Here is a 26,851-nt window from a genome sequence, read left to right as displayed (position 1 = left end):
TCTACCTTCCTGTAACGTTTCAGCCTGATTGGACCTTGTTTTCACACAAATGAACCCAGAATGATGTGAAATAGTGCTTCGTGCAACATAATTCTGGGTGCCATTTACAAACCATAAGTGCTAATGACTCCATTCCTTTTTGTGGTTGTAGGGGCTGTTGATTGGAGTACACTACAATAAACCTGATCTCTCTAGGACATTCAGAAGCCAAGTTATAAGCCCACAAATGTGTAACTGGACTACTTATTTAAATTGACACCAGATCCGGTGACCTTTGGGACATGGTTTGACCCCCTTAGGAAAGTGCTATCATCATTAAACGTTCAGATCACTTACAACTCAATAGATTCTACCTTCCTGTAACGTTTCAGCCTGATTGGACCTTGTTTTCACACAAATGAACCCAGAATGATGTGAAATTGTGCTTCGTGCAACATAATTCTGGGTGCCATTTACAAACCATAAGTGCTAATGACTCCATTCCTTTTTGTGGTTGTAGGGGCTGTAGATTGGAGTACACTAAAACAAACCTAACCTCTCTAGGACATTCAGAAGCCAAGTTATAAGCCCACAAAGGTGTAACTGGACTACTTCTTTAAATTGACACCAGATCCGGTGACCTTTGGGACATGGTTTGACCCCCTTAGGAAAGTGCTATCATCATGAAATGTTCAGATCACTTACAACTCAATAGATTCTACCTTCTTGTAACGTTTCAGCCTGATTGGACCTTGTTTTCACACAAATGGACCCAGAATGATGTGAAATAGTGCTTCGTGCAACATAATTCTGGGTGCCATTTACAAACCATAAGTGCTAATGACTCCATTCCTTTTTGTGGTTGTAGGGGCTGTTGATTGGAGTACACTAAAATAAACTTGATCTCTCTAGGACATTCAGAAGCCAAGTTATAAGCCCACACATGTGTAACTGGACTACTTCTTTAAATTGACACCAGATCCGGTGACCTTTGGGACATGGTTTGACCCCCTTAGGAAAGTGCTATCATCATGAAACGTTCAGATCACTTACAACTCAATAGATTCTACCTTCCTGTAACGTTTCAGCCTGATTGGACCTTGTTTTCACACAAATGGACCCAGAATGATGTGAAATAGTGCTTCGTGCAACATAATTCTGGGTGCCATTTACAAACCATAAGTGATAATGACTCCATTCCTTTTTGTGGTTGTAGGGGCTGTTGATTGGAGTACACTAAAATAAACCTGATCTCTCTAGGACATTCAGAAGCCAAGTTATAAGCCCACAAATGTGTAACTGGACTACTTCTTTAAATTGACACCAGATCCGGTGACCTTTGGGACATGGTTTGACCCCCTTAGGAAAGTGCTATCATCATGAAATGTTCAGATCACTTACAACTCAATAGATTCTACCTTATTGTAGCGTTTCAGCCTGATTGGACCTTGTTTTCACACAAATGGACCCAGAATGATGTGAAATTGTGCTTCGTGCAACATAATTCTGGGTGCCATTTAAAAACCATAAGTGCTAATGACTCCATTCCTTTTTGTGGTTGTAGGGGCTGTTGATTGGAGTACACTAAAACAAACCTGATCTCTCTAGGACATTCAGAAGCCAAGTTATAAGCCCACACATGTGTAACTGGACTAGTTCTTTAAATTGACACCAGATCCGGTGACCTTTGGGACATGGTGTGACCCCCTTAGGAAAGTGCTATCATCATTAAACGTTCAGATCACTTACAACTCAATAGATTCTACCTTCCTGTATTGTTTCAGCCTGATTGGACCTTGTTTTCACACAAATGAACCCAGAATGATGTGAAATTGTGCTTCGTGCAACATAATTCTGGGTGCCATTTAAAAACCATAAGTGCTAATGTCTCCATTCCTGTTTGTGGTTGTAGGGGCTGTTGATTGGAGTACACTAAAGCAAACCTGATCGCTCTAGGACATTCAGAAGCCAAGTTATAAGCCCACAAATGTGTAACTGGACTACTTCTTTAAATTGACACCAGATCCGGTGACCTTTGGGACATTGTTTGACCCCCTTAGGAAAGTGCTATCATCATGAAACGTTCAGATCACTTACAACTCAATAGATTCTACCTTCCTGTAACGTTTCAGCCTGATTGGACCTTGTTTTCACACAAATGAACCCAGAATGATGTGAAATTGTGCTTCGTGCAACATAATTCTGGGTGCCTTTTAAAAACTATAAGTGCTAATGACTCCATTCCTTTTTGTGGTTGTAGGGGCTGTTGATTGGAGTATACTAAAACAAACCTGATCTCTCTAGGACATTCAGAAGCCAAGTTATAAGCCCACAAATGTGTAACTGGACTACTTCTTTAGACACCAGATCCGGTGACCTTTGGGACATGGTTTGACCCCCTTAGGAAAGTGCTATCATCATGAAACGTTCAGATCACTTACAACTCAATAGATTCTACCTTCCTGTAACGATTCAGCCTGATTGGACCTTGTTTTCACACAAATGAACCCAGAATGATGTGAAATTGTGCTTCGTGCAACAAAATTCTGGGTGCCATTTAAAAACCATAAGTGCTAATGTCTCCATTCCTTTTTGTGGTTCTAGGGGCTGTTGATTGGAGTACACTAAAACAAACCTGATCGCTCTAGGACATTCAGAAGCCAAGTTATAAGCCCACAAATGTGTAACTGGACTACTTATTTAAATTGACACCAGATCCGGTGACCTTTGGGACATGGTTTGACCCCCTTAGGAAAGTGCTATCATCATTAAACGTTCAGATCACTTACAACTCAATAGATTCTACCTTCCTGTAACGTTTCAGCCTGATTGGACCTTGTTTTCACACAAATGAACCCAGAATGATGTGAAATTGTGCTTCGTGCAACATAATTCTGGGTGCCATTTACAAACCATAAGTGCTAATGACTCCATTCCTTTTTGTGGTTGTAGGGGCTGTAGATTGGAGTACACTAAAACAAACCTAACCTCTCTAGGACATTCAGAAGCCAAGTTATAAGCCCACAAAGGTGTAACTGGACTACTTCTTTAAATTGACACCAGATCCGGTGACCTTTGGGACATGGTTTGACCCCCTTAGGAAAGTGCTATCATCATGAAATGTTCAGATCACTTACAACTCAATAGATTCTACCTTCTTGTAACGTTTCAGCCTGATTGGACCTTGTTTTCACACAAATGGACCCAGAATGATGTGAAATAGTGCTTCGTGCAACATAATTCTGGGTGCCATTTACAAACCATAAGTGCTAATGACTCCATTCCTTTTTGTGGTTGTAGGGGCTGTTGATTGGAGTACACTAAAATAAACTTGATCTCTCTAGGACATTCAGAAGCCAAGTTATAAGCCCACACATGTGTAACTGGACTACTTCTTTAAATTGACACCAGATCCGGTGACCTTTGGGACATGGTTTGACCCCCTTAGGAAAGTGCTATCATCATGAAACGTTCAGATCACTTACAACTCAATAGATTCTACCTTCCTGTAACGTTTCAGCCTGATTGGACCTTGTTTTCACACAAATGGACCCAGAATGATGTGAAATAGTGCTTCGTGCAACATAATTCTGGGTGCCATTTACAAACCATAATTGATAATGACTCCATTCCTTTTTGTGGTTGTAGGGGCTGTTGATTGGAGTACACTAAAATAAACCTGATCTCTCTAGGACATTCAGAAGCCAAGTTATAAGCCCACAAATGTGTAACTGGACTACTTCTTTAAATTGACACCAGATCCGGTGACCTTTTGGGACATGGTTTGACCCCCTTAGGAAAGTGCTATCATCATGAAATGTTCAGATCACTTACAACTCAATAGATTCTACCTTCTTGTAGCGTTTCAGCCTGATTGGACCTTGTTTTCACACAAATGGACCCAGAATGATGTGAAATTGTGCTTCGTGCAACATAATTCTGGGTGCCATTTAAAAACCATAAGTGCTAATGACTCCATTCCTTTTTGTGGTTGTAGGGGCTGTTGATTGGAGTACACTAAAACAAACCTGATCTCTCTAGGACATTCAGAAGCCAAGTTATAAGCCCACACATGTGTAACTGGACTAGTTCTTTAAATTGACACCAGATCCGGTGACCTTTGGGACATGGTGTGACCCCCTTAGGAAAGTGCTATCATCATTAAACGTTCAGATCACTTACAACTCAATAGATTCTACCTTCCTGTAACGTTTCAGCCTGATTGGACCTTGTTTTCACACAAATGGACCCAGAATGATGTGAAATTGTGCTTTGTGCAACATAATTCTGGGTGCCATTTACAAACCATAAGTGCTAATGACTCCATTCCTTTTTGTGGTTGTAGGGGCTGTTGATTGGAGTACACTACAATAAACCTGATCTCTCTAGGACATTCAGAAGCCAAGTTATAAGCCCACAAATGTGTAACTGGACTACTTCTTTAAAGTGACACCAGATCCGGTGACCTTTGGGACATGGTTTGACCCCCTTAGGAAAGTGCGATCATCATGAAACGTTCAGATCACTTACAACTCAATAGATTCTACCTTCCTGTATTGTTTCAGCCTGATTGGACCTTGTTTTCACACAAATGAACCCAGAATGATGTGAAATTGTGCTTCGTGCAACATAATTCTGGGTGCCATTTAAAAACCATAAGTGCTAATGTCTCCATTCCTGTTTGTGGTTGTAGGGGCTGTTGATTGGAGTACACTAAAGCAAACCTGATCACTCTAGGACATTCAGAAGCCAAGTTATAAGCCCACAAATGTGTAACTGGACTACTTCTTTAAATTGACACCAGATCCGGTGACCTTTGGGACATTGTTTGACCCCCTTAGGAAAGTGCTATCATCATTAAACGTTCAGATCACTTACAACTCAATAGATTCTACCTTCCTGTAACGTTTCAGCCTGATTGGACCTTGTTTTCACACAAATGAACCCAGAATGATGTGAAATTGTGCTTCGTGCAACATAATTCTGGGTGCCTTTTAAAAACTATAAGTGCTAATGACTCCATTCCTTTTTGTGGTTGTAGGGGCTGTTGATTGGAGTATACTAAAACAAACCTGATCTCTCTAGGACATTCAGAAGCCAAGTTATAAGCCCACAAATGTGTAACTGGACTACTTCTTTAGACACCAGATCCGGTGACCTTTGGGACATGGTTTGACCCCCTTAGGAAAGTGCTATCATCATGAAACGTTCAGATCACTTACAACTCAATAGATTCTACCTTCCTGTAACGATTCAGCCTGATTGGACCTTGTTTTCACACAAATGAACCCAGAATGATGTGAAATTGTGCTTCGTGCAACAAAATTCTGGGTGCCATTTAAAAACCATAAGTGCTAATGTCTCCATTCCTTTTTGTGGTTCTAGGGGCTGTTGATTGGAGTACACTAAAACAAACCTGATCGCTCTAGGACATTCAGAAGCCAAGTTATAAGCCCACAAATGTGTAACTGGACTACTTCTTTAAATTGACGCCAGATCCGCTGACCTTTGAGACATGGTTTGACCCCCTTAGGAAAGTGCTATCATCATGAAACCTTCAGATCACATACAACTCAATAGATTCTACCTTCATGTAACGTTTCAGCCTGATTGGACCTTGTTTTCACACAAATGAACCCAGAATGATGTGAAATTGTGCTTTGTGCAACATAATTCTGGGTGCCATTTAAAAGCCATAAGTGCTAATGACTCCATTCCTTTTTGTGGTTGTAGGGGCTGTTGATTGGAGTACACTAAAACAAACCTGATCGCTCTAGGACCTTCAGAAGCCAAGTTATAAGCCCATAAATGTGTAACTGGACTACTTCTTTAAATTGACACCAGATCCGGTGACCTTTGGGACATGGTTTGACCCGCTTAGGAAAGTGCTATCATCATTAAACGTTCAGATCACTTACAACTCAATAGATTCTACCTTCCTGTAACGTTTCAGCCTGATTGGACCTTGTTTTCACACAAATGAACCCAGAATGATGTGAAATTGTGCTTCGTGCAACATAATTCTGGGTGCCATTTACAAACCATAAGTGCTAATGACTCCATTCCTTTTTGTGGTTGTAGGGGCTGTTGATTGGAGTACACTAAAATAAACTTGACCTCTCTTGGACATTCAGAAGCCAAGTTATAAGCCCACACATGTGTAACTGGACTACTTCTTTAAATTGACACCAGATCCGGTGACCTTTGGGACATGGTTTGACCCCCTTAGGAAAGTGCTATCATCATGAAACGTTCAGATCACTTACAACTCAATAGATTCTACCTTCCTGTAACGTTTCAGCCTGATTGGACCTTGTTTTCACACAAATGGACCCAGAATGATGTGAAATAGTGCTTCGTGCAACATAATTCTGGGTGCCATTTACAAACCATAAGTGATAATGACTCCATTCCTTTTTGTGGTTGTAGGGGCTGTTGATTGGAGTACACTAAAATAAACCTGATCTCTCTAGGACATTCAGAAGCCAAGTTATAAGCCCACAAATGTGTAACTGGACTACTTCTTTAAATTGACACCAGATCCGGTGACCTTTGGGACATGGTTTGACCCCCTTAGGAAAGTGCTATCATCATGAAACGTTCAGATCACTTACAACTCAATAGATTCTACCTTCCTGTAACGTTTCAGCCTGATTGGACCTTGTTTTCACACAAATGGACCCAGAATCATGTGAAATTGTGCTTCGTGCAACATAATTCTGGGTGCCATTTAAAAACCATAAGTGCTAATGACTCCATTCCTTTTTGTGGTTGTAGGGGCTGTTGATTGGAGTATACTAAAACAAACCTGATCTCTCTAGGACATTCAGAAGCCACGTTATAAGCCCACAAATGTGTAACTGGACTACTTCTTTAAATTGACACCAGATCCGGTGACCTTTGGGACATGGTTTGACCCCCTTAGGAAAGTGCTATCATCATGAAACGTTCAGATCACTTACAACTCAATAGATTCTAACTTCCTGTAACATTTCAGTCTGATTGGACCTTGTTTTCACACAAATGAACCCAGAATGATGTGAAAGTGTGCTTCGTGCAACATAATTCTGGGTGCCATTTAAAAACCATAAGTGCTAATGACTCCATTCCTCTTTGGGGTAATGGGGGCTGTTAACTGGAGTACTCTAAAACAAACCTGACCTCTCTAGGATATTCAGAAGCCAAGTTATAAGCCCACAAATGTGTAACTGGACTACTTCTTTAAAGTGACACCAGGTCCGGTGACCTTTGGGACATGGTTTGACCCCCTATAGGAATGTGCGATCATCATGAAACGTTCAGATCACTTACAACTCAATAGATTCTACCTTCTTGTAACGTTTCAGCCTGATTGGACATTGTTTTCACACAAATGGACCCAGAATGATGTGAAATTGTGCTTCATGCAACATAATTCTGGGTGCCATTTACAAACCATAAGTGCTAATGACTCCATTCCTTTTTGTGGTTGTAGGGGCTGTTGATTGGAGTACACTAAAACAAACCTGATCTCTCCAGGACATTCAGAAGCCAAGTTATAAGCCCACAAATGTGTAACTGGACTACTTCTTTAAAGTGACACCAGGCCCGGTGACCTTTGGGACATCGTTTGACCCCCTATAGGAATGTGCGATCATCATGAAACGTTCAGATCACTTACAACTCAATAATTCTACCTTCTTGTAACGTTTCAGCCTGATTGGACCTTGTTTTCACACAAATGAACCCAGAATGATGTGAAATTGTGCTTCGTGCAACATAATTCTGGGTGCCATTTACAAACCATAAGTGCTAATGACTCCATTCCGTTTTGTGGTTGTAGGGGCTGTTGATTGGAGTACACTAAAACAAACCTAACCTCTCTAGGACATTCAGAAGCCAAGTTATAAGCCCACAAAGATGTAACTGGACTACTTCTTTAAAGTGACACCAGGCCCGGTGACCTGTGGGACATGGTTTTACCCCCTATAGGAATGTGCGATCATCTTGAAACATTCAGATCACTTACAACTCAATAGATTCTACCTTCTTATAGCGTTTCAGCCTGATTGGACCTTGTTTTCACACAAATGGACCCAGAATGAAGTGAAATTGTGCTTCGTGCAACATAATTCTGGGTGCCATTTACAAACCAAAAGTGCTAATGACTCCATTCCTTTTTGTGGTTGTAGGGGCTGTTGATTGGAGTACACTAAAACAAACCTGATCTCTCTAGGACATTCAGAAGCCAAGTTATAAGCCCACAAATGTGTAACTGGACTACTTCTTTAAATTGACACCAGATCCGGTGACGTTTGGGACATGGTTTGACCCCCTTAGGAAAGTGCTATCATCATGAAACGTTCAGATCTCTTACAACTCAATAGATTCTACCTTCTTGTAACGTTTCAGCCTGATTGGACCTTGTTTTCACACAAATGGACCCAGAATGATGTGAAATTGTGCTTCGTGCAACATAATTCTGGGTGCCATTTACAAACCATAAGTGCTAATGACTCCATTCCTTTTTGTGGTTGTAGGGGCTGTTGATTGGAGTACACTAAAACAAACCTGACCGCTCTAGGACATTCAGAAGCCAAGTTATAAGCCCACAAATGTGTAACTGGACTAATTCTTTAAAGTGACACCAGATCCGGTGACCTTTGCGACATGGTTTGACCCCCTTAGGAAAGTGCTATCATGAAACGTTCAGATCACTTACAACTCAATAGATTCTACCTTCCTGTAACGTTTCTGCCTGATTGGACCTTGTTTTCACACAAATGAACCCAGAATGATGTGAAATTGTGCTTCGTGCAACATAATTCTGTGTGCCATTTACAAACCATAAGTGCTAATGACTCCATTCCTTTTTGTGGTTGTAGGGGCTGTTGATTGGAGTACATTAAAACAAACCTGATCTCTCTAGGACATTCAGAAGCCAAGTTATAAGCCTACAAAGATGTAACTGGACTACTTCTTTAAAGTGACACCAGGCCCGGTGACCTTTGGGACATGGTTTTACCCCCTATAGGAATGTGCGATCATCTTGAAACGTTCAGATCACTTACAACTCAATAGATTCTACCTTCCTGTAACGTTTCAGCCTGATTGGACCTTGTTTTCACACAAATGGACCCAGAATGATGTGAAATTGTGCTTCGTGCAACATAATTCTGGGTGCCATTTAAGAAACATAAGTGCTAATGACTCCATTCCTTTTTGTGGTTGTGGGGGCTGTTGATTGGAGTACACTAAAACAACCCTGATCTCTCTAGGACATTCAGAAGCCAAGTTATAAGCCCACAAAGGTGTAACTGGACTACTTCTTTAAAGTGACACCAGGCCCGGTGACCTTTGGGACATGGTTTGACCCCCTATAGGAAAGTGCTATCATCATGAAACGTTCAGATCACTTACAACTCAATAGATTCTACCTTCCTGTAACGTTTCTGCCTGATTGGACCTTGTTTTCACACAAATGAACCCAGAATGATGTGAAATTTTGCTTCGTGCAACATAATTCTGGGTGCCATTTACAAACCATAAGTGCTAATGACTCCATTCCTTTTTGTGGTTGTAGGGGCTGTTGATTGGAGTACATTAAAACAAACCTGACCTCTCCAGGACATTCAGAAGCCAAGTTATAAGCCCACAAATGTGTAACTGGACTACTACTTTAAAATGACACCAGATCCGGTGTTATTTGGGACATGGTTTGACCCCCTTAGGAAAGTGCTATCATCATGAAACGTTCAGATCACTTACAACTCAATAGATTCTACCTTTCTGTAACGTTTCAGCCTGATTGGACCTTGTTTTCACACAAATGAACCCAGAATGATGTGAAATTGTGCTTCGTGCAACATAATTCTGGGTGCCATTTAAAAACCATAAGTGCTAATGACTCCATTCCTTTTTGTGGTTGTAGGGGCTGTTGATTGGAGTATACTAAAACAAACCTGATCTCTCTAGGACATTCAGAAGCCAAGTTATAAGCCCACAAATGTGTAACTGGACTACTTCTTTAGACACCAGATCCGGTGACCTTTGGGACATGGTTTGACCCCCTTAGGGAAGTGCTATCATCATGAAACCTTCAGATCACTTACATTTTAATAGATTCTACCTTCCTGTAATGTTTCAGCCTGATTGGACCTTGTTTTCACACAAATGGACCCAGAATGATGTGAAATTGTGCTTCGTGCAACATAATTCTGGGTGCCATTTACAAACCATAAGTGATAATGACTCCATTCCTTTTTGTGGTTGTAGGGGCTGTTGATTGGAGTACACTAAAACAAACCTGACCGCTCTAGGACATTCAGAAGCCAAGTTATAAGCCCACAAATGTGTAACTGGACTAATTCTTTAAAGTGACACCAGATCCGGTGACCTTTGCGACATGGTTTGACCCCCTTAGGAAAGTGCTATCATCATGAAACGTTCAGATCACTTACAACTCAATAGATTCTACCTTCCTGTAACGTTTCTGCCTGATTGGACCTTGTTTTCACACAAATGAACCCAGAATGATGTGAAATTGTGCTTCGTGCAACATAATTCTGTGTGCCATTTACAAACCATAAGTGCTAATGACTCCATTCCTTTTTTTGGTTGTAGGGGCTGTTGATTGGAGTACATTAAAACAAACCTGATCTCTCTAGGACATTCAGAAGCCAAGTTATAAGCCTACAAAGATGTAACTGGACTACTTCTTTAAAGTGACACCAGGCCCGGTGACCTTTGGGACATGGTTTTACCCCCTATAGGAATGTGCGATCATCTTGAAACGTTCAGATCACTTACAACTCAATAGATTCTACCTTCCTGTAACGTTTCAGCCTGATTGGACCTTGTTTTCACACAAATGGACCCAGAATGATGTGAAATTTTACTTCGTGCAACATAATTCTGGGTGCCATTTACAAACCATAAGTGCTAATGACTCCATTCCTTTTTGTGGTTGTAGGGGCTGTTGATTGGAGTACATTAAAACAAACCTGACCTCTCCAGGACATTCAGAAGCCAAGTTATAAGCCCACAAATGTGTAACTGGACTACTACTTTAAATTGACACCAGATCCGGTGACATTTGGGACATGGTTTGACCCCCTTAGGAAAGTGCTATCATCATGAAACGTTCAGATCACTTACAACTCAATAGATTCTACCTTTCTGTAAAGTTTCAGCCTGATTGGACCTTGTTTTCACACAAATGAACCCAGAATGATGTGAAATTGTGCTTCGTGCAACATAATTCTGGGTGCCATTTAAAAACCATAAGTGCTAATGACTCCATTCCTTTTTGTGGTTGTAGGGGCTGTTGATTGGAGTATACTAAAACAAACCTGATCTCTCTAGGACATTCAGAAGCCAAGTTATAAGCCCACAAATGTGTAACTGGACTAATTCTTTAAAGTGACACCAGATCCGGTGACCTTTGCGACATGGTTTGACCCCCTTAGGAAAGTGCTATCATCATGAAACGTTCAGATCACTTACAACTCAATAGATTCTACCTTCCTGTAACGTTTCTGCCTGATTGGACCTTGTTTTCACACAAATGAACCCAGAATGATGTGAAATTGTGCTTCGTGCAACATAATTCTGTGTGCCATTTACAAACCATAAGTGCTAATCACTCCATTCCTTTTTGTGGTTGTAGGGGCTGTTGATTGGAGTACATTAAAACAAACCTGATCTCTCTAGGACATTCAGAAGCCAAGTTATAAGCCTACAAAGATGTAACTGGACTACTTCTTTAAAGTGACACCAGGCCCGGTGACCTTTGGGACATGGTTTTACCCCCTATAGGAATGTGCGATCATCTTGAAACGTTCAGATCACTTACAACTCAATAGATTCTACCTTCCTGTAACGTTTCAGCCTGATTGGACCTTGTTTTCACACAAATGGACCCAGAATGATGTGAAATTGTGCTTCGTGCAACATAATTCTGGGTGCCATTTAAGAACCATAAGTGCTAATGACTCCATTCCTTTTTGTGGTTGTAGGGGCTGTTGATTGGAGTACATTAAAACAAACCTGACCTCTCCAGGACATTCAGAAGCCAAGTTATAAGCCCACAAATGTGTAACTGGAGTACTACTTTAAATTGACACCAGATCCGGTGACATTTGGGACATGGTTTGACCCCCTTAGGAAAGTGCTATCATCATGAAACGTTCAGATCACTTACAACTCAATAGATTCTACCTTTCTGTAACGTTTCAGCCTGATTGGACCTTGTTTTCACACAAATGAACCCAGAATGATGTGAAATTGTGCTTCGTGCAACATAATTCTGGGTGCCATTTAAAAACCATAAGTGCTAATGACTCCATTCCTTTTTGTGGTTGTAGGGGCTGTTGATTGGAGTATACTAAAACAAACCTGATCTCTCTAGGACATTCAGAAGCCAAGTTATAAGCCCACAAATGTGTAACTGGACTACTTCTTTAGACACCAGATCCGGTGACCTTTGGGACATGGTTTGACCCCCTTAGGGAAGTGCTATCATCATGAAACCTTCAGATCACTTACATTTTAATATATTCTACCTTCCTGTAATGTTTCAGCCTGATTGGACCTTGTTTTCACACAAATGGACCCAGAATGATGTGAAATTGTGCTTCGTGCAACAAAATTCTGGGTGCCATTTACAAACCATAAGTGCTAATGACTCCATTCCTTTTTGTGGTTGTAGGGGCTGTTGATTGGAGTACACTAAAACAAACCTGACCGCTGTAGGACATTCAGAAGCCAAGTTATAAGCCCACAAATGTGTAACTGGACTAATTCTTTAAAGTGACACCAGATCCGGTGACCTTTGCGACATGGTTTGACCCCCTTAGGAAAGTGCTATCATCATGAAACGTTCAGATCACTTACAACTCAATAGATTCTACCTTCCTGTAACGTTTCTGCCTGATTGGACCTTGTTTTCACACAAATGAACCCAGAATGATGTGAAATTGTGCTTCGTGCAACATAATTCTGTGTGCCATTTAAAAACCATAAGTGCTAATGACTCCATTCCTTTTTATGGTTGTAGGGGCTGTTGATTGGAGTACATTAAAACAAACCTGATCTCTCTAGGACATTCAGAAGCCAAGTTATAAGCCTACAAAGATGTAACTGGACTACTTCTTTAAAGTGACACCAGGCCCGGTGACCTTTGGGACATGGTTTTACCCCCTATAGGAATGTGCGATCATCTTGAAACGTTCAGATCACTTACAACTCAATAGATTCTACCTTCCTGTAACGTTTCAGCCTGATTGGACCTTGTTTTCACACAAATGGACCCAGAATGATGTGAAATTGTGCTTCGTGCAACATAATTCTGGGTGCCATTTAAGAACCAAAAGTGCTAATGACTCCATTCCTTTTTGTGGTTGTGGGGGCTGTTGATTGGAGTACACTAAAACAACCCTGATCTCTCTAGGACATTCAGAAGCCAAGTTATAAGCCCACAAAGGTGTAACTGGACTACTTCTTTAAAGTGACACCAGGCCCGGTGACCTTTGGGACATGGTTTGACCCCCTATAGGAAAGTGCTATCATCATGAAACGTTCAGATCACTTACAACTCAATAGATTCTACCTTTCTGTAACGTTTCAGCCTGATTGGACCTTGTTTTCACACAAATGAACCCAGAATGATGTGAAATTGTGCTTCGTGCAACATAATTCTGGGTGCCATTTAAAAACCATAAGTGCTAATGACTCCATTCCTTTTTGTGGTTGTAGGGGCTGTTGATTGGAGTATACTAAAACAAACCTGATCTCTCTAGGACATTCAGAAGCCAAGTTATAAGCCCACAAATGTGTAACTGGACTACTTCTTTAGACACCAGATCCGGTGACCTTTGGGACATGGTTTGACCCCCTTAGGGAAGTGCTATCATCATGAAACCTTCAGATCACTTACATTTTAATAGATTCTACCTTCCTGTAATGTTTCAGCCTGATTGGACCTTGTTTTCACACAAATGGACCCAGAATGATGTGAAATTGTGCTTCGTGCAACATAATTCTGGGTGCCATTTAAAAACCATAAGTGCTAATGACTCCATTCCTTTTTGTGAATGTAGGGGCTGTTGATTGGAGTATACTAAAACAAACCTGATCTCTCTAGGACATTCAGAAGCCAAGTTATAAGCCCACAAATGTGTAACTGGACTACTTCTTTAGACACCAGATCCGGTGACCTTTGGGACATGGTTTGACCCCCTTAGGGAAGTGCTATCATCATGAAACCTTCAGATCACTTACATTTTAATAGATTCTACCTTCCTGTAATGTTTCAGCCTGATTGGACCTTGTTTTCACACAAATGGACCCAGAATGATGTGAAATTGTGCTTCGTGCAACATAATTCTGGGTGCCATTTACAAACCATAAGTGCTAATGACTCCATTCCTTTTTGTGGTTGTAGGGGCTGTTGATTGGAGTACATTAAAACAAACCTGATCTCTCTAGGACATTCAGAAGCCAAGTTATAAGCCTACAAAGATGTAACTGGACTACTTCTTTAAAGTGACACCAGGCCCGGTGACCTTTGGGACATGGTTCTACCCCCTATAGGAATGTGCGATCATCTTGAAACGTTCAGATCACTTACAACTCAATAGATTCTACCTTCCTGTAACGTTTCAGCCTGATTGGACCTTGTTTTCACACAAATGGACCCAGAATGATGTGAAATTGTGCTTCGTGCAACATAATTCTGGGTGCCATTTAAGAAACATAAGTGCTAATGACTCCATTCCTTTTTGTGGTTGTGGGGGCTGTTGATTGGAGTACACTAAAACAACCCTGATCTCTCTAGGACATTCAGAAGCCAAGTTATAAGCCCACAAAGGTGTAACTGGACTACTTCTTTAAAGTGACACCAGGCCCGGTGACCTTTGGGACATGGTTTGACCCCCTATAGGAAAGTGCTATCATCATGAAACGTTCAGATCACTTACAACTCAATAGATTCTACCTTCCTGTAACGTTTCTGCCTGATTGGACCTTGTTTTCACACAAATGAACCCAGAATGATGTGAAATTTTGCTTCGTGCAACATAATTCTGGGTGCCATTTACAAACCATAAGTGCTAATGACTCCATTCCTTTTTGTGGTTGTAGGGGCTGTTGATTGGAGTACATTAAAACAAACCTGACCTCTCCAGGACATTCAGAAGCCAAGTTATAAGCCCACAAATGTGTAACTGGACTACTACTTTAAAATGACACCAGATCCGGTGTTATTTGGGACATGGTTTGACCCCCTTAGGAAAGTGCTATCATCATGAAACGTTCAGATCACTTACAACTCAATAGATTCTACCTTTCTGTAACGTTTCAGCCTGATTGGACCTTGTTTTCACACAAATGAACCCAGAATGATGTGAAATTGTGCTTCGTGCAACATAATTCTGGGTGCCATTTAAAAACCATAAGTGCTAATGACTCCATTCCTTTTTGTGGTTGTAGGGGCTGTTGATTGGAGTATACTAAAACAAACCTGATCTCTCTAGGACATTCAGAAGCCAAGTTATAAGCCCACAAATGTGTAACTGGACTACTTCTTTAGACACCAGATCCGGTGACCTTTGGGACATGGTTTGACCCCCTTAGGGAAGTGCTATCATCATGAAACCTTCAGATCACTTACATTTTAATAGATTCTACCTTCCTGTAATGTTTCAGCCTGATTGGACCTTGTTTTCACACAAATGGACCCAGAATGATGTGAAATTGTGCTTCGTGCAACATAATTCTGGGTGCCATTTACAAACCATAAGTGCTAATGACTCCATTCCTTTTTGTGGTTGTAGGGGCTGTTGATTGGAGTACACTAAAACAAACCTGACCGCTCTAGGACATTCAGAAGCCAAGTTATAAGCCCACAAATGTGTAACTGGACTAATTCTTTAAAGTGACACCAGATCCGGTGACCTTTGCGACATGGTTTGACCCCCTTAGGAAAGTGCTATCATCATGAAACGTTCAGATCACTTACAACTCAATAGATTCTACCTTCCTGTAACGTTTCTGCCTGATTGGACCTTGTTTTCACACAAATGAACCCAGAATGATGTGAAATTGTGCTTCGTGCAACATAATTCTGTGTGCCATTTACAAACCATAAGTGCTAATGACTCCATTCCTTTTTGTGGTTGTAGGGGCTGTTGATTGGAGTACATTAAAACAAACCTGATCTCTCTAGGACATTCAGAAGCCAAGTTATAAGCCTACAAAGATGTAACTGGACTACTTCTTTAAAGTGACACCAGGCCCGGTGACCTTTGGGACATGGTTTTACCCCCTATAGGAATGTGCGATCATCTTGAAACGTTCAGATTACTTACAACTCAATAGATTCTACCTTCCTGTAACGTTTCAGCCTGATTGGACCTTGTTTTCACACAAATGGACCCAGAATGATGTGAAATTTTGCTTCGTGCAACATAATTCTGGGTGCCATTTACAAACCATAAGTGCTAATGACTCCATTCCTTTTTGTGGTTGTAGGGGCTGTTGATTGGAGTACATTAAAACAAACCTGACCTCTCCAGGACATTCAGAAGCCAAGTTATAAGCCCACAAATGTGTAACTGGACTACTACTTTAAATTGACACCAGATCCGGTGACATTTGGGACATGGTTTGACCCCCTTAGGAAAGTGCTATCATCATGAAAAGTTCAGATCACTTACAACTCAATAGATTCTACCTTTCTGTAACGTTTCAGCCTGATTGGACCTTGTTTTCACACAAATGAACCCAGAATGATGTGAAATTGTGCTTCGTGCAACATAATTCTGGGTGCCATTTAAAAACCATAAGTGCTAATGACTCCATTCCTTTTTGTGGTTGTAGGGGCTGTTGATTGGAGTATACTAAAACAAACCTGATCTCTCTAGGACATTCAGAAGCCAAGTTATAAGCCCACAAATGTGTAACTGGACTACTTCTTTAGACACCAGATCCGGTGACCTTTGGGACATGGTTTGACCCCCTTAGGGAAGTGCTATCATCATGAAACCTTCAGATCACTTACATTTTAATATATTCTACCTTCCTGTAATGTTTCAGCCTGATTGGACCTTGTTTTCACACAAATGGACCCAGAATGATGTGAAATTGTGCTTCGTGCAACAAAATTCTGGGTGCCATTTACAAACCATAAGTGCTAATGACTCCATTCCTTTTTGTGGTTGTAGGGGCTGTTGATTGGAGTACACTAAAACAAACCTGACCGCTGTAGGACATTCAGAAGCCAAGTTATAAGCCCACAAATGTGTAACTGGACTAATTCTTTAAAGTGACACCAGATCCGGTGACCTTTGCGACATGGTTTGACCCCCTTAGGAAAGTGCTATCATCATGAAACGTTCAGATCACTTACAACTCAATAGATTCTACCTTCCTGTAACGTTTCTGCCTGATTGGACCTTGTTTTCACACAAATGAACCCAGAATGATGTGAAATTGTGCTTCGTGCAACATAATTCTGTGTGCCATTTAAAAACCATAAGTGCTAATGACTCCATTCCTTTTTATGGTTGTAGGGGCTGTTGATTGGAGTACATTAAAACAAACCTGATCTCTCTAGGACATTCAGAAGCCAAGTTATAAGCCTACAAAGATGTAACTGGACTACTTCTTTAAAGTGACACCAGGCCCGGTGACCTTTGGGACATGGTTTTACCCCCTATAGGAATGTGCGATCATCTTGAAACGTTCAGATCACTTACAACTCAATAGATTCTACCTTCCTGTAACGTTTCAGCCTGATTGGACCTTGTTTTCACACAAATGGACCCAGAATGATGTGAAATTGTGCTTCGTGCAACATAATTCTGGGTGCCATTTAAGAACCATAAGTGCTAATGACTCCATTCCTTTTTGTGGTTGTGGGGGCTGTTGATTGGAGTACACTAAAACAACCCTGATCTCTCTAGGACATTCAGAAGCCAAGTTATAAGCCCACAAAGGTGTAACTGGACTACTTCTTTAAAGTGACACCAGGCCCGGTGACCTTTGGGACATGGTTTGACCCCCTATAGGAAAGTGCTATCATCATGAAACGTTCAGATCACTTACAACTCAATAGATTCTACCTTTCTGTAACGTTTCAGCCTGATTGGACCTTGTTTTCACACAAATGAACCCAGAATGATGTGAAATTGTGCTTCGTGCAACATAATTCTGGGTGCCATTTAAAAACCATAAGTGCTAATGACTCCATTCCTTTTTGTGGTTATAGGGGCTGTTGATTGGAGTATACTAAAACAAACCTGATCTCTCTAGGACATTCAGAAGCCAAGTTATAAGCCCACAAATGTGTAACTGGACTACTTCTTTAGACACCAGATCCGGTGACCTTTGGGACATGGTTTGACCCCCTTAGGGAAGTGCTATCATCATGAAACCTTCAGATCACTTACATTTTAATAGATTCTACCTTCCTGTAATGTTTCAGCCTGATTGGACCTTGTTTTCACACAAATGGACCCAGAATGATGTGAAATTGTGCTTCGTGCAACATAATTCTGGGTGCCATTTAAAAACCATAAGTGCTAATGACTCCATTCCTTTTTGTGAATGTAGGGGCTGTTGATTGGAGTATATTAAAACAAACCTGATCTCTCTAGGACATTCAGAAGCCAAGTTATAAGCCCACAAATGTGTAACTGGACTACTTCTTTAGACACCAGATCCGGTGACCTTTGGGACATGGTTTGACCCCCTTAGGGAAGTGCTATCATCATGAAACCTTCAGATCACTTACATTTTAATAGATTCTACCTTCCTGTAATGTTTCAGCCTGATTGGACCTTGTTTTCACACAAATGGACCCAGAATGATGTGAAATTGTGCTTCGTGCAACATAATTCTGGGTGCCATTTACAAACCATAAGTGCTAATGACTCCATTCCTTTTTGTGGTTGTAGGGGCTGTTGATTGGAGTACATTAAAACAAACCTGATCTCTCTAGGACATTCAGAAGCCAAGTTATAAGCATACAAAGATGTAACTGGACTACTTCTTTAAAGTGACACCAGGCCCGGTGACCTTTGGGACATGGTTTTACCCCCTATAGGAATGTGCGATCATCTTGAAACGTTCAGATCACTTACAACTCAATAGATTCTACCTTCCTGTAACGTTTCAGCCTGATTGGACCTTGTTTTCACACAAATGGACCCAGAATGATGTGAAATTGTGCTTCGTGCAACATAATTCTGGGTGCCATTTACAAACCATAAGTGCTAATGACTCCATTCCTTTTTGTGGTTGTAGGGGCTGTTGATTGGAGTACATTAAAACAAACCTGACCTCTCCAGGACATTCAGAAGCCAAGTTATAAGCCCACAAATGTGTAACTGGACTACTACTTTAAAATGACACCAGATCCGGTGTTATTTGGGACATGGTTTGACCCCCTTAGGAAAGTGCTATCATCATGAAACGTTCAGATCACTTACAACTCAATAGATTCTACCTTTCTGTAACGTTTCAGCCTGATTGGACCTTGTTTTCACACAAATGAACCCAGAATGATGTGAAATTGTGCTTCGTGCAACATAATTCTGGGTGCCATTTAAAAACCATAAGTGCTAATGACTCCATTCCTTTTTGTGGTTGTAGGGGCTGTTGATTGGAGTATACTAAAACAAACCTGATCTCTCTAGGACATTCAGAAGCCAAGTTATAAGCCCACAAATGTGTAACTGGACTACTTCTTTAGACACCAGATCCGGTGACCTTTGGGACATGGTTTGACCCCCTTAGGGAAGTGCTATCATCATGAAACCTTCAGATCACTTACATTTTAATAGATTCTACCTTCCTGTAATGTTTCAGCCTGATTGGACCTTGTTTTCACACAAATGGACCCAGAATGATGTGAAATTGTGCTTCGTGCAACATAATTCTGGGTGCCATTTACAAACCATAAGTGCTAATGACTCCATTCCTTTTTGTGGTTGTAGGGGCTGTTGATTGGAGTACACTAAAACAAACCTGACCGCTCTAGGACATTCAGAAGCCAAGTTATAAGCCCACAAATGTGTAACTGGACTAATTCTTTAAAGTGACACCAGATCCGGTGACCTTTGCGACATGGTTTGACCCCCTTAGGAAAGTGCTATCATCATGAAACGTTCAGATCACTTACAACTCAATAGATTCTACCTTCCTGTAACGTTTCTGCCTGATTGGACCTTGTTTTCACACAAATGAACCCAGAATGATGTGAAATTGTGCTTCGTGCAACATAATTCTGTGTGCCATTTACAAACCATAAGTGCTAATGACTCCATTCCTTTTTGTGGTTGTAGGGGCTGTTGATTGGAGTACATTAAAACAAACCTGATCTCTCTAGGACATTCAGAAGCCAAGTTATAAGCCTACAAAGATGTAACTGGACTACTTCTTTAAAGTGACACCAGGCCCGGTGACCTTTGGGACATGGTTTTACCCCCTATAGGAATGTGCGATCATCTTGAAACGTTCAGATTACTTACAACTCAATAGATTCTACCTTCCTGTAACGTTTCAGCCTGATTGGACCTTGTTTTCACACAAATGGACCCAGAATGATGTGAAATTTTGCTTCGTGCAACATAATTCTGGGTGCCATTTACAAACCATAAGTGCTAATGACTCCATTCCTTTTTGTGGTTGTAGGGGCTGTTGATTGGAGTACATTAAAACAAACCTGACCTCTCCAGGACATTCAGAAGCCAAGTTATAAGCCCACAAATGTGTAACTGGACTACTACTTTAAATTGACACCAGATCCGGTGACATTTGGGACATGGTTTGACCCCCTTAGGAAAGTGCTATCATCATGAAAAGTTCAGATCACTTACAACTCAATAGATTCTACCTTTCTGTAACGTTTCAGCCTGATTGGACCTTGTTTTCACACAAATGAACCCAGAATGATGTGAAATTGTGCTTCGTGCAACATAATTCTGGGTGCCATTTAAAAACCATAAGTGCTAATGACTCCATTCCTTTTTGTGGTTGTAGGGGCTGTTGATTGGAGTATACTAAAACAAACCTGATCTCTCTAGGACATTCAGAAGCCAAGTTATAAGCCCACAAATGTGTAACTGGACTACTTCTTTAGACACCAGATCCGGTGACCTTTGGGACATGGTTTGACCCCCTTAGGGAAGTGCTATCATCATGAAACCTTCAGATCACTTACATTTTAATATATTCTACCTTCCTGTAATGTTTCAGCCTGATTGGACCTTGTTTTCACACAAATGGACCCAGAATGATGTGAAATTGTGCTTCGTGCAACAAAATTCTGGGTGCCATTTACAAACCATAAGTGCTAATGACTCCATTCCTTTTTGTGGTTGTAGGGGCTGTTGATTGGAGTACACTAAAACAAACCTGACCGCTGTAGGACATTCAGAAGCCAAGTTATAAGCCCACAAATGTGTAACTGGACTAATTCTTTAAAGTGACACCAGATCCGGTGACCTTTGCGACATGGTTTGACCCCCTTAGGAAAGTGCTATCATCATGAAACGTTCAGATCACTTACAACTCAATAGATTCTACCTTCCTGTAACGTTTCTGCCTGATTGGACCTTGTTTTCACACAAATGAACCCAGAATGATGTGAAATTGTGCTTCGTGCAACATAATTCTGTGTGCCATTTAAAAACCATAAGTGCTAATGACTCCATTCCTTTTTATGGTTGTAGGGGCTGTTGATTGGAGTACATTAAAACAAACCTGATCTCTCTAGGACATTCAGAAGCCAAGTTATAAGCCTACAAAGATGTAACTGGACTACTTCTTTAAAGTGACACCAGGCCCGGTGACCTTTGGGACATGGTTTTACCCCCTATAGGAATGTGCGATCATCTTGAAACGTTCAGATCACTTACAACTCAATAGATTCTACCTTCCTGTAACGTTTCAGCCTGATTGGACCTTGTTTTCACACAAATGGACCCAGAATGATGTGAAATTGTGCTTCGTGCAACATAATTCTGGGTGCCATTTAAGAACCATAAGTGCTAATGACTCCATTCCTTTTTGTGGTTGTGGGGGCTGTTGATTGGAGTACACTAAAACAACCCTGATCTCTCTAGGACATTCAGAAGCCAAGTTATAAGCCCACAAAGGTGTAACTGGACTACTTCTTTAAAGTGACACCAGGCCCGGTGACCTTTGGGACATGGTTTGACCCCCTATAGGAAAGTGCTATCATCATGAAACGTTCAGATCACTTACAACTCAATAGATTCTACCTTTCTGTAACGTTTCAGCCTGATTGGACCTTGTTTTCACACAAATGAACCCAGAATGATGTGAAATTGTGCTTCGTGCAACATAATTCTGGGTGCCATTTAAAAACCATAAGTGCTAATGACTCCATTCCTTTTTGTGGTTATAGGGGCTGTTGATTGGAGTATACTAAAACAAACCTGATCTCTCTAGGACATTCAGAAGCCAAGTTATAAGCCCACAAATGTGTAACTGGACTACTTCTTTAGACACCAGATCCGGTGACCTTTGGGACATGGTTTGACCCCCTTAGGGAAGTGCTATCATCATGAAACCTTCAGATCACTTACATTTTAATAGATTCTACCTTCCTGTAATGTTTCAGCCTGATTGGACCTTGTTTTCACACAAATGGACCCAGAATGATGTGAAATTGTGCTTCGTGCAACATAATTCTGGGTGCCATTTAAAAACCATAAGTGCTAATGACTCCATTCCTTTTTGTGAATGTAGGGGCTGTTGATTGGAGTATATTAAAACAAACCTGATCTCTCTAGGACATTCAGAAGCCAAGTTATAAGCCCACAAATGTGTAACTGGACTACTTCTTTAGACACCAGATCCGGTGACCTTTGGGACATGGTTTGACCCCCTTAGGGAAGTGCTATCATCATGAAACCTTCAGATCACTTACATTTTAATAGATTCTACCTTCCTGTAATGTTTCAGCCTGATTGGACCTTGTTTTCACACAAATGGACCCAGAATGATGTGAAATTGTGCTTCGTGCAACATAATTCTGGGTGCCATTTACAAACCATAAGTGCTAATGACTCCATTCCTTTTTGTGGTTGTAGGGGCTGTTGATTGGAGTACATTAAAACAAACCTGATCTCTCTAGGACATTCAGAAGCCAAGTTATAAGCATACAAAGATGTAACTGGACTACTTCTTTAAAGTGACACCAGGCCCGGTGACCTTTGGGACATGGTTTTACCCCCTATAGGAATGTGCGATCATCTTGAAACGTTCAGATCACTTACAACTCAATAGATTCTACCTTCCTGTAACGTTTCAGCCTGATTGGACCTTGTTTTCACACAAATGGACCCAGAATGATGTGAAATTGTGCTTCGTGCAACATAATTCTGGGTGCCATTTAAGAACCATAAGTGCTAATGACTCCATTCCTTTTTGTGGTTGTGGGGGCTGTTGATTGGAGTACACTAAAACAACCCTGATCTCTCTAGGACATTCAGAAGCCAAGTTATAAGCCCACAAAGGTGTAACTGGACTACTTCTTTAAAGTGACACCAGGCCCGGTGACCTTTGGGACATGGTTTGACCCCCTATAGGAAAGTGCTATCATCATGAAACGTTCAGATCACTTACAACTCAATAGATTCTACCTTCCTGTAACGTTTCTGCCTGATTGGACCTCTTTTTCACACAAATGAACCCAGAATGATGTGAAAATTTGCTTCGTGCAACATAATTCTGGGTGCCATTTACAAACCATAAGTGCTAATGACTCCATTCCTTTTTGTGGTTGTAGGGGCTGTTGATTGGAGTACATTAAAACAAACCTGACCTCTCCAGGACATTCAGAAGCCAAGTTATAAGCCCACAAATGTGTAACTGGACTACTACTTTAAATTGACACCAGATCCGGTGACATTTGGGACATGGTTTGACCCCCTTAGGAAAGTGCTATCATCATGAAATGTTCAGATCACTTACAACTCAATAGATTCTACCTTTCTGTAACGTTTCAGCCTGATTGGACCTTGTTTTCACACAAATGAACCCAGAATGATGTGAAATTGTGCTTCGTGCAACATAATTCTGGGTGCCATTTAAAAACCATAAGTGCTAATGACTCCATTCCTTTTTGTGGTTGTAGGGGCTGTTGATTGGAGTATACTAAAACAAACCTGATCTCTCTAGGACATTCAGAAGCCAAGTTATAAGCCCACAAATGTGTAACTGGACTACTTCTTTAGACACCAGATCCGGTGACCTTTGGGACATGGTTTGACCCCCTTAGGGAAGTGCTATCATCATGAAACCTTCAGATCACTTACATTTTAATAGATTCTACCTTCCTGTAATGTTTCAGCCTCATTGGACCTTGTTTTCACACAAATGGACCCAGAATGATGTGAAATTGTGCTTCGTGCAACATAATTCTGGGTGCCATTTACAAACCATAAGTGCTAATGACTCCATTCCTTTTTGTGGTTGTAGGGGCTGTTGATTGGAGTACATTAAAACAAACCTGATCTCTCTAGGACATTCAGAAGCCAAGTTATAAGCATACAAAGATGTAACTGGACTACTTATTTAAAGTGACACCAGGCCCGGTGACCTTTGGGACATGGTTTTACCCCCTATAGGAATGTGCGATCATCTTGAAACGTTCAGATCACTTACAACTCAATAGATTCTACCTTCCTGTAACGTTTCAGCCTGATTGGACCTTGTTTTCACACAAATGGACCCAGAATGATGTGAAATTGTGCTTCGTGCAACATAATTCTGGGTGCCATTTAAGAACCATAAGTGCTAATGACTCCATTCCTTTTTGTGGTTGTGGGGGCTGTTGATTGGAGTACACTAAAACAACCCTGATCTCTCTAAGACATTCAGAAGCCAAGTTATAAGCCCACAAAGGTGTAACTGGACTACTTCTTTAAAGTGACACCAGGCCCGGTGACCTTTGGGACATGGTTTGACCCCCTATAGGAAAGTGCTATCATCATGAAACGTTCAGATCACTTACAACTCAATAGATTCTACCTTCCTGTAACGTTTCTGCCTGATTGGACCTTGTTTTCACACAAATGAACCCAGAATGATGTGAAATTTTGTTTCGTGCAACATAATTCTGGGTGCCATTTACAAACCATAAGTGCTAATGACTCTATTCCTTTTTGTGGTTGTAGGGACTGTTGATTGGAGTACATTAAAACAAACCTGACCTCTCCAGGACATTCAGAAGCCAAGTTATAAGCCCACAAATGTGTAACTGGACTACTACTTTAAATTGACACCAGATCCGGTGACATTTGGGACATGGTTTGACCCCCTTAGGAAAGTGCTATCATCATGAAACGTTCAGATCACTTACAACTCAATAGATTCTACCTTTCTGTAACGTTTCAGCCTGATTGGACCTTGTTTTCACACAAATGAACCCAGAATGATGTGAAATTGTGCTTCGTGCAACATAATTCTGGGTGCCATTTAAAAACCATAAGTGCTAATGACTCCATTCCTTTTTGTGGTTGTAGGGGCTGTTGATTGGAGTACACTAAAACAAACCTGATCGCTCTAGGACATTCAGAAGCCAAGTTATAAGCCAACAAATGTGTAACTGGACTACTTCTTTAAATTGACACCAGATCCGGTGACCTTTGGGACATGGTTTGACCCCCTTAGGAAAGTGTTATCATCATGAAACGTTCAGATCACTTACAACGCAATATATTCTACCTTCCTGTAACGTTTCAGCCTGATTGGACCTTGTTTTCACACAAATGAACCCAGAATGATGTGAAATTGTGCTTCGTGCAACATAATTCTGGGTGCCAATTAAAAACCATAAGTCTAATGACTCCATTCCTTTTTGTGGTTGTAGGGGCTGTTGATTGGAGTTATCTAAAACAAACCTGATCTCTCTAGGACATTCAGAAGCCAAGTTATAAGCCCACAAATTTGTAACTGGACTACTTCTTTAGACACCAGATCCGGTGACCTTTGGGACATGGTTTGACCCCCTTAGGAAAGTGCTATCATCATGAAACGTTCAGATCACTTACAACAATAGATTCTACCTTCCTGTAACGTTTCAGCCTGATTGGACCTTGTTTTCACACAAATGAACCCAGAATGATGTGAAATTGTGCTTCGTGCAACATAATTCTGGGTGCCATTTAAAAACCATAAGTGCTAATGTCTCCATTCCTTTTTGTGTTTCTAGGGGCTGTTGATTGGAGTACACTAAAACAAACCTGATCTCTCTAGGACATTCAGAAGCCAAGTTATAAGCCCACACACAAAGATGTAACTGGACTACTTCTTTAAAGTGACACTTGGCCCGGTGACCTTTGGGACATGGTTTGACCCCCTATAGGAATGTGCGATCATCTTGAAACGTTCAGATCACTTACAACTCAATAGATTCTACCTTCTTGTAGCGTTTCAGCCGGATTGGACCTTGTTTTCACACAAATTGACCCAGAATCATGTGAAATTGTGCTTGGTGCAGCATAATTCTGGGTGCCATTTAAGAACCATAAGTGCTAATGACTCCATTCCTTTTTGTGGTTGTAGGGGCTGTTGATTGGAGTACACTAAAATAAACCTGATCTCTCTAGGACATTCAGAAGCCAAGTTATAAGCCCACAAATGTGTAACTGGACTACTTCTTTAAATTGACACCAGATCCGGTGACCTTTGGGACATGGTTTGACCCCCTTAGGAAAGCGCTATCATCATGAAACGTTCAGATCACTTACAACTCAATAGATTCTAGCTTCCAGTAACGTTTCAGCCTGATTGGACCTTGTTTTCACACAAATGAACCCAGAATGATGTGAAATTGTGCTTCGTGCAAAATAATTCTGGG

Source organism: Nothobranchius furzeri, chromosome 13 (genome assembly GCF_043380555.1).
Source record: "Nothobranchius furzeri strain GRZ-AD chromosome 13, NfurGRZ-RIMD1, whole genome shotgun sequence".
NCBI lineage: Eukaryota > Metazoa > Chordata > Actinopteri > Cyprinodontiformes > Nothobranchiidae > Nothobranchius > Nothobranchius furzeri.
The sequence above is the reverse complement of the archived record's forward strand: the minus strand, read 5'-3'. Positions refer to the sequence as shown.